The sequence below is a fragment of the Camponotus vicinus genome, unplaced genomic scaffold, assembly GCF_025532165.1.
Source record: "Camponotus vicinus isolate PSW18456_S1 unplaced genomic scaffold, iyCamVici1.0 SCAF_10, whole genome shotgun sequence".
Taxonomy (NCBI): Eukaryota; Metazoa; Arthropoda; class Insecta; order Hymenoptera; family Formicidae; genus Camponotus; species Camponotus vicinus.
This window is the reverse complement of record NW_028141946.1, coordinates 15,440,040-15,448,970: the sequence shown is the minus strand read 5'-3', so window position 1 is coordinate 15,448,970 and position 8,931 is coordinate 15,440,040. Positions and strand designations below refer to the sequence as shown.

The 8,931-nt window shown below is 36.4% G+C and overlaps 1 long non-coding RNA gene across 1 annotated transcript; it reads left to right on the top strand.

The window, feature by feature from the left end:
- The first annotated feature begins 2,581 nt into the window (after window positions 1-2,581).
- On the top strand, window positions 2,582-3,756 carry LOC145960679 (uncharacterized). Its single transcript, XR_014435442.1, has 4 exons — window positions 2,582-2,656; window positions 2,740-2,944; window positions 3,044-3,194; window positions 3,347-3,756. It is a non-coding gene; the product is annotated as an uncharacterized LOC145960679 (long non-coding RNA).
- Window positions 3,757-8,931: the final 5,175 nt, after the last annotated feature.

Below are 8,931 nucleotides of genomic sequence, written 5' to 3'. Positions count from 1 at the left end.
GGAAACAAAGCATTTTAGAGAAAAATGTTTCAGACAAAAGTTTTATGGTTTCGAGGGGGCCATAAGATGGTATCATTGGTTTGACACTGAAGAGTCATTTGAAGGTCACGTGAAAGTCACTTCAATTTTTTTAAATGGAACACCCTATATATTTTTGCACACTCTTGTAGCTTATCTCGAGAGCTTTCCAAAACACTATAATTAAGTACCTTTTCGTTAAGTACTTTTTGAGTTATGAGGCTTGAAATAATTTCTTAATTTTACATAAACCGTAAAATATCTTGTAAAATATTCATTTTTCGATTATCTTACCTTAATACTTTTACGTACAAAATAATGAGAGGAATCAATTGGTCTAAAGAAAACACATAGTTGTTTTTAAGAAAAAATATGGAATTGTTAATTGCAAATTACATATTTTTCAAATGATACCATCTTATGGCCCCCTCGAAACCATAAAACTTTTGTCTGAAACATTTTTCTCTAAAATGCTTTGTTTCCGAAATAATTGCGTGCGTTAATTAAAATGGCTCACCCTGTATATAACTATTTTCACACACACACACACACACACATTGTGCAATACTCACGAAATAGAATGTATCACATTTATTTTAATTTCGAAGTATCTTTATACCCACATGGAACAAAAATGTTGCGCCCGCGGAACGATATCTATCGAACGCGCGCGACACAACGATCGGCACTCGCGCACACGCTCGCGCTCACGGAAATAAACACTCGTGTTTGAAGATGAACACTAGAACTTTAATGAACACAAGGGAATACAGAATGTAACAAGATGTAACGATAATTATCACACGGGAAATCAAGACGCGTCCGCGCAGCTTGACAGCTGGCTCCAGACTCAAATGACGGCTGCTCCATCAACAATTCCTTGACAACGAGACCTTCTTCCTTTTTCAAGACAGACTCGACCGCGACTCAAACCAAGGACGTAACACTTGCCCTCCTCTTCGAAAGATTGTCGTCCCGACAATCACAAAATGGCAAGTTTTTTCAGGAATCTGATCGAATTATAGTTCCCGATGTGTCTCCATGTTCTCCCTGAACTGCTGTTCCAGGTTACCGAACTGCACACCTTCTTGGGACCAAACGACTCCAGTGATTCCACAAATTTCCTCTAAAGACTAAAATCTTCAGGCAAAAGGGGGGGTATCTTCCCGTGGACCCTCCGTTCTCCCAAGAGAACTCCTCAGGCCCCTGCCTCGGCATTCGCCCGAAGGCCCACGGGAAAACCACGGGTCAAAAACCGTGGGTGAGGCAGCCTTCATCCCCTTCTGGTCGTCTTCCTCTCTCCTTCCTTAATCCTTCTTTCTCCCTCGTTGTCAAATTCGGAATTATTACCAAAATTTCTTTCCCTTAAACAACAAAAACAATTAAACGAGTAACAAGCACCAAACTTTTTCATCCAAAACTTTCTTTTTGGGCCTCGGATGTAGAACCATTCCCTAATCAAAATAAATTTGGGAGTCCCTCCCACAACACTTCGAGGATTACTCTACCAATTACAATTCATTCAAAGATAATTAGAACCAATACAACCATTATTAAAACAAGCACCGGAAATCACGAATATTGCCACCCAGTAGGGATGGGCGATGTTTAAAAAAAGTATCGACATTCAAATAATCGATTTTCAAAAATAACGGTTTTTTTAAAATCAATTATGACTGAAAAAATCGATAATAATCGATTATTTCATATTTTTTAATATTAAATTAATGGCATTATATAAAAATTATATCATCAATAATCATCAGTTATAAGAATACACACATACGCACACACACACATATATATATTACATAAGAATGTATATACATATAGAGATATCATACAAAATAAATAATTTTGGGAATAGAATTAAATAGAAATTAAAGAAAGGAGATAAATAATTTTATAAAACAAAAACGTTAGAATATGTAGTAAGATATATATTTGATGTATATCAGCTATGATAAGATATATAATATAATATGTATTGCATAAGTAAAAAAATATCAATTTATATTTTTTCTTACACTTAGCTTTCTTATATAATGCTTTTTACATATATAATATCATTTATTTTATTTTATATATATAAGGATACCAGAAATATCATACCAGAAATTATCTACTTTTAAGGTTGATATTACATTTGTCGTATGACGAATTTTTCAAGTGTATTGATTGGCTATTGGACAAAAAATTTCTCGAGTCCATAGAAAGCAGCCAATTAATACGTTGAGAAAATATGTCGTACGACAAACGTAATATCGGCCTAAAAGCATATAAGGGCTGCGGTCAAGAAGACGCTGAGAATGCTTCGAAGCATTTTGATTGTTTAATACGCTACTCTACCGTTTTTTAACGTAACCTTACGAAAAGTTATGTTAGTAAAATCTAGTGATAAATTTAGTAACATCGAGAAGAAAAAATATCGATATAACAATTAATCGAACATAAAAGCATCGGATAAATAATCGATTTCTTACTAAAAAAAGCATCGATATTCAAATAATCGAGTGATTTTTGCCCATCCCTACCACCCAGACATTCTAATGAAAGAATTAATCCCCTATCCAAGATACATCCGAGCCCGCCTTAATTTTACACACACCAGTTGAGAATAAATTTTCATTAACAAAAAGTTTAAAACACTTTTTATTTACAATTTTATTTTCTACGTCAAAATTCATTTTTATTATACAATAATGTATATTTTAATTTAAGGTTCCGTACAAGTGTCCAAAATTAAAAGAAGACGCCGTGCCATCGCAATTCTGTAACATGTCAACTTATGGCAAGGGAAGCAGTGACCCGTTGCATGAGTATACTCTCATTCCAACGAATGAAAATGACGGCCATTTGTCAAAGAATTCTCTGATAGACTTTTCCATCGAGCCTGAGTTAATGCAAGTGACTGATACTTTAACCGGTGAGTTTTTTGAAACAAAATAATTATTTTATTATATATAGAATAAAATAACAAATGCATATTCAAAAGTGAATATATTTTATTTTGTGTATATTACAGATACCTCGTGTGACGCTTCGTTTGCTGTAAATGATGCACCATCGCTTTTGCTCATGGAGGTATCAAATTGCGATCCTCCAGTTAGCTATAATTCGTTAGCTGATGAAAAATTAGCCATTCAAAGTTTCCTCATCTATCGTTATCGGTAAACGTGAGTAATGGTATCTTATGTTTTATGTGTACCTCTCAAATTACGCCCGTGAAAAAATGTTGAAAATGTTAGAGTGCGTCACATACTCTTTTCTCTGTCTTTTTCGAAAAGAAACAATTTGGCATTATTGTTTTCTAATTACATTGTTTTAGGAGTTTCCGAAGGAAGTGAAAGTACTTGTTCGGGGTTGTTAATGATTGTACCAGATTCGTGGAGTGTCGCTGAGTTGCGTCTTGAAAGCGGACAACACATTTTGTTTTCATATGCGATAACAAAACTCGAAAATGGCATGCATTGTCCCGTAACGCAAAAATGTGTGACGCTTGACGCTAACAGAACATTAAACTATTACGTTTATGGATGTCACGTTAATCAACAAGAAATAAAGCTTAATCATATTTTAAGTAAAAACAAAATGCTTCCGGACATCCTGATAAAGTTCAAGGAGTTGAGGATTTGCAATGGTCTTTGTGACGTCAATATCGATCTCATTCCTACTAATGGAGCATATCAAGACAACGTTCGAAGATGGAGAAGTAAAGACTGCTCTCTTATCTCTGAAACGAAAAGATGTAAAGGTTGCGTCAAATATAGAAAATATATACTGCAACGGATAACAAGGATGAAAAATCGCTCGACGTTGCATCGAATTCGTAACGTTTCAAACCCAATTAATCGATGTAAATTATCGGCGATGCGAATCAGAAATAGGCGTGAAAGACGACAGAAACATCGAGCTCAAGAGCGTGTGAAACATCTAACGACGTGCATTAAAGAACAAGGAGCTCAAATAGCAGGAATTCAAAACTCGACTTTAGATGCAAGATGCGCTGAATTAAACATTCCAGCCTCTCAAAAATCAGCACTGGAGGAAATCATCACAGCAGAAAGCAAAAAGAATGCGAAAGGTCATCGTTACGCCGAAGAATGGATCATGCTATGCATGCTTATGAATATCCGTTCACCGGGATATTACGAGTTTTTGAGCAAGAATGGTATCTTACCATTACCGTGTACAAGAACGATTCGTGGATACTTCTCAATAATCAACGCAAAGTGTGGCTTTGATGATCAATTCGCGAAATTATTCGAGAAACATTTGGCCTCCAAAACACCACTTCAGTCACGGTGTACTGTTGCTCGATGAAATAAATCTTCGGAAATCTGTCGCAGTTTGTTCGAAAAATTTAACCTACGTGGGCTTAACAGATTTTGGCGACGACGGACCGAAATCTGTCGACATAAACGAACAAGCAACACACGGTCTTGTGCTGATGTTTCAGCCTCTTGCCGATGTTTATACACAACCGATTGCAGTATTCGCTTCAAAAAACCCCGTCAAAGGAGACGAACTCGCGAAACTGGTAGTAAAAGCCATTTCCTATTTGGAACGATGTGGTGCGATGATTCACGGGGTAATTGCCGACGGTACTGCAACAAATATGAAAATGTAGTCGCTTTTGAGTATCAGAGGGACAATGGAAGATATCAAAACGTGGTTCACTCATCCCATGGACGACGAACGCAAAATATTCGTATTTTCCGATATCTGTCACGTCTTCAAGAACATCCGAAACCAGCTGTATAACAAGAAGAAATTATGAGTAAGTTTTAACAATATAATACCATAAACAATATAATATGATACGTCAGGCTTTTAATATTTACATTCTTCTTTAGATGAAATCGACAGATGACTACGTTGCCTGGGTGTATTTCGAAACCTTATTCAATTTAGACAAAATCCATCCAGGAAATATCCGGGTATGCCCGAAAATAATCCAGAGACACATTGTTTTAGACAATACGTCGAAGATGCGAGTCCGACTAGCCACTCAGGTACGTTCGTGTATCACGAAAAGAGAGGGTTTTATCTTTGTCTTTTAATTCTTTAAATATTTATTATTGTGTTACAGATGTTTAGTAATTCCGTTGCCCAAGGGCTAGCGTTTTATCTATCACACGGATGCAAAGAACTGAGCGGATGCGAGCAAACGATTGAATTTTGCAAACGTCTTAATGCCATGTTCGATGCCCTTAATAGGAAATCGCCAAACCAAGGACTCACACCAGAAACTAACGATTTTAAGGTATAATAAATTAATGATTTTCAAAATATTGTTTTTTTTTGTCGATAAATTAATACCAGATGTGTAAAAAAATAATATAAGTAAATAAATCAAAATGTTCAGGATTTTATGATATATAAAACGCGACGGGATACCTCATATATGTATATTTTCAATTACTTAATTCGTAATAGGTCCTGGAAGATTCTCTGCAGATTCTGGCTAAATAACTGGGAGTCGGCAGTGGCGAAGCGAGACATCTCCGCAGAAGAGTTCCTAACAGTCGAAACAGCTCGAGGGCTGAGGATATCTCTGACATCGACGATGAATCTCTGTCGTTATCTGGTTGAAAAATTTGAATTCCAGTACGTATTGACTGGAAAGCTGAATCAGGATAACTTGGAGGTAATTTCTACTTATCTGAAATAATATTGTAACTATTCATTGTGTTGAATAGATCATTAATGTGTACTTATCAGTGACACCTATTCCAGAAATCCTTTGGGACGATATGGCAGTGTGCGGGATATAACGATCATCCAAACTGCCCAACGTTCTTACAGTTGTATAAACTGTTATCCGTATATAGTGTAATAAGGCCTCCAAAATATGGCAATTGTACTGTGTCCGAAGATTCGTCGTCACCGATTTTCATTTCTATTAGTGACCTTAAAGCTGCTTACAGCGATAAACGAGAGGGCATGAGTGCCGTATATCAGCGAAAAATCAAAGAAAAACTCGACAGTATATTGGATGAGTGGGAGGCAGACGATATAATCGAATATAGTTTAGAGCATAATTATGCCCTTTCCCCAATCCTTGATTGTATTATCTATTACGTGACAGGTTTTACATTTTAATAACATTTTTCTGCGATATCTATTTTCTTTCTCTAAATTACGTAGGTTTGTACTATCCTAACACCGCTTGCTTTACTGCCCTAATCTTCCATTGCTTTTTGTCATAGCTTATTCAGCTTGTTTTTATATATTGTTGAAGTAAAAATAATATTTTTTTTCTTCAGGGGCTGGAGGTTTGTGTTAAAAATGATGTACTAAACTGTTTACATTATGTTGGCAGGTTACCTATGCAAACAAATCCTTAAAAAATACAAATCCTGCACGAGGTGTGAAGAAGGTGTGAGATTCAAGTCCGATTGTGTATCCTCAGTGTCACAATTGGTCCAAATGAAATCCCACGGTGGTCTGATTCACGCTAATCATCATTTCTTCAACCTAATTCGACATATAGAAGCGTCATTTGCGAAATATTCTTCTTGTGTTGACGTCTTCGACTTTACGCTTGACGATGTGCTTGAAAAACTCATACGTTTACATTTCCTTGCAAACAACACGCCTCTGACATCCTGTCCTATGCCATCGTTTATCTCCGTTTACGAATGAGGCAAAACGCTCATCAAGAAAACAAAAAATTGAAAAAAGAATTTGTCATAAAAAAAAAGTTGTCTAAATTGACAAATCAATAAAATGTTTTCGTCATTGAAAAAAATGCCCCAACATGTTTCTTTCTTATCTCGATATATTGTCCTAAAGCTTTTAAAAATACCTTTCCTAATTTAAAACACCTATTAAAAGAAAAATAATAATAATAAAAAAAAAGTACAAATATAAAACTATTGATTTACACCTGCAAGAAGATAAAATAATATTAACTAGTGCTATCTGTCACTTCCCCCACCCGACACATGGGAAAGATCGCCATGTTGAGAAAACCTATCGCAATGACTCCAACGGCCGCTAAGTAAATTAAAAACGTTTTCAATAAGAGGCCCACCCCAAACGCCTGAGTTTCCACACCTGTATATATGACCGTGGTCGTGACGTGCCGGCTGACGCGACGCGAGACGCGCTCAGTGGAAACTCGGTCTAAGAATCAGTATTTCATTGATCTCTAATAGAAACGCTTCTTTTTGTTACTTTATCTTATATCTCATTAATTATAGTAAGTGGAAGTAAAATTTCATCGCAAAATCAGTAATCGTTAGTTCGTTTGTTTACCGCTACGGTGCGCTATTTTTCTCGTACTTAAGTTTTAGTCATGAGGATTATATAAAGCTTGCAAAAGACGACAGATAAAACTAAAAGTATCACTTTGATTTAATTTCTGATACAATCTCAATAGAGGAATATCAGATATTAAATCGATTTTATAAGTCGGACATGTCCGGCGGATAAACGAAAATGATCTGTTCATTATATATTAAAGATGTAAAATAAATCATCATCTATTTAACATTCAAGTTCTAATATGCATGTAAATATAAATAAAATTTTTAATTTTATACGAAGTAGAAAAATTAATTTTAAATTTAGACGGGCCATCAGAGATAAACGCGGATGGTAGTGCGTAATTTCAACGAGAATTAAGTTCTCGTTGAAACTTATTTGTGTGCACGGGGTACAAATCTTCTTGGTACGATACCAAGCAAATTTTAAATAATTCTCAATTCGAGAAATTATTTAATTATTATCCCTCTTCTCCCCCCTGTAGTGTTGTAGGCGAGAAAAATATCGGGCCGAAAGTCGCTGAATCGGGAATCGAACCCGAGTCTTTCGCTTGCCGAGCGATTGCTCTTATCACTGAGCTATTCAGACCCTTCAACTCGATACTTCTCGGTCGCCTACAAATATATATTAAATTAGGAAATAACGCCATCTTCTGCCGGCGTAAATTTTAAAATAACTATAAGAAATTAGGCTCTGTATATTAAAACATAAACTTTAAATTTAGACGGGCCATCAGAGCTAAACGCGGATGGTAGTGCGTAATTTCAACGAGAATTACGTTCTCGTTGAAACTTATTTGTGTGCACGGGGCATAAATTTTCTTGGTACGATACCAAGTAAATTTTAAATAATTCTCAATTCGAGAAATTATTTAATTATTATCCCTTTTTTCCCCCCTGTAGTGTTGTAGGCGAGAAAAATATCGGGCCGAAAGTCGCTGAATCGGGAATCGAACCCGAATCTTTCGCTTGCCGAGCGACTGCTCTTACCACTGAGCTATTCAGACCCTTCAACTCGATACTTCTCGGTCGCCTACAAATATACAGGGTGATCCAGAACAAACGTTTGTCTTTAAAAAAATAAATTGTCGAGTCTATTCTAAGACGATTTTCCCTTTACCAAAATTGTCTACGAGGCTTAGTTTTTAAATTATTAAATAAAATAGTTTGCGAATTACGGAACGAGTACAAGAGGTAGACAGGCACGGCGCAACTCACCGTCCGATACAGGCGATCATGTGGGGCGCTCGACGCGATCAGCTGATTGCTGCACACGATGAATGTAACAATCAGTGTGTGTGTGTGTGTGGTGTATTTATGCACGCGTATCCACACATGCACCGTACTCTCTCTCTTTCTCTCTCTCTCTCTCTCTCTCCCTCTTTCTCTCTCACTCTCTCACTCACTCACTCACTCACTTATTCTTACCTTAATAATGAGATTCTTCATACTGCTGATAAATAGCAGTGCCCAGTGTGTTGCACGATAATAATCGTCGTCGACGAGACGTCGTTTCTTCAACACGCAGTCTGACACATCGTCAAATAAGCGAAGTTTTTTCTTTCATCACTTTCGACACTTTTACAAATTTACTTGCGCACTTAATCACTCACGATTGATAAAAGGAGGAATTTACCAACGG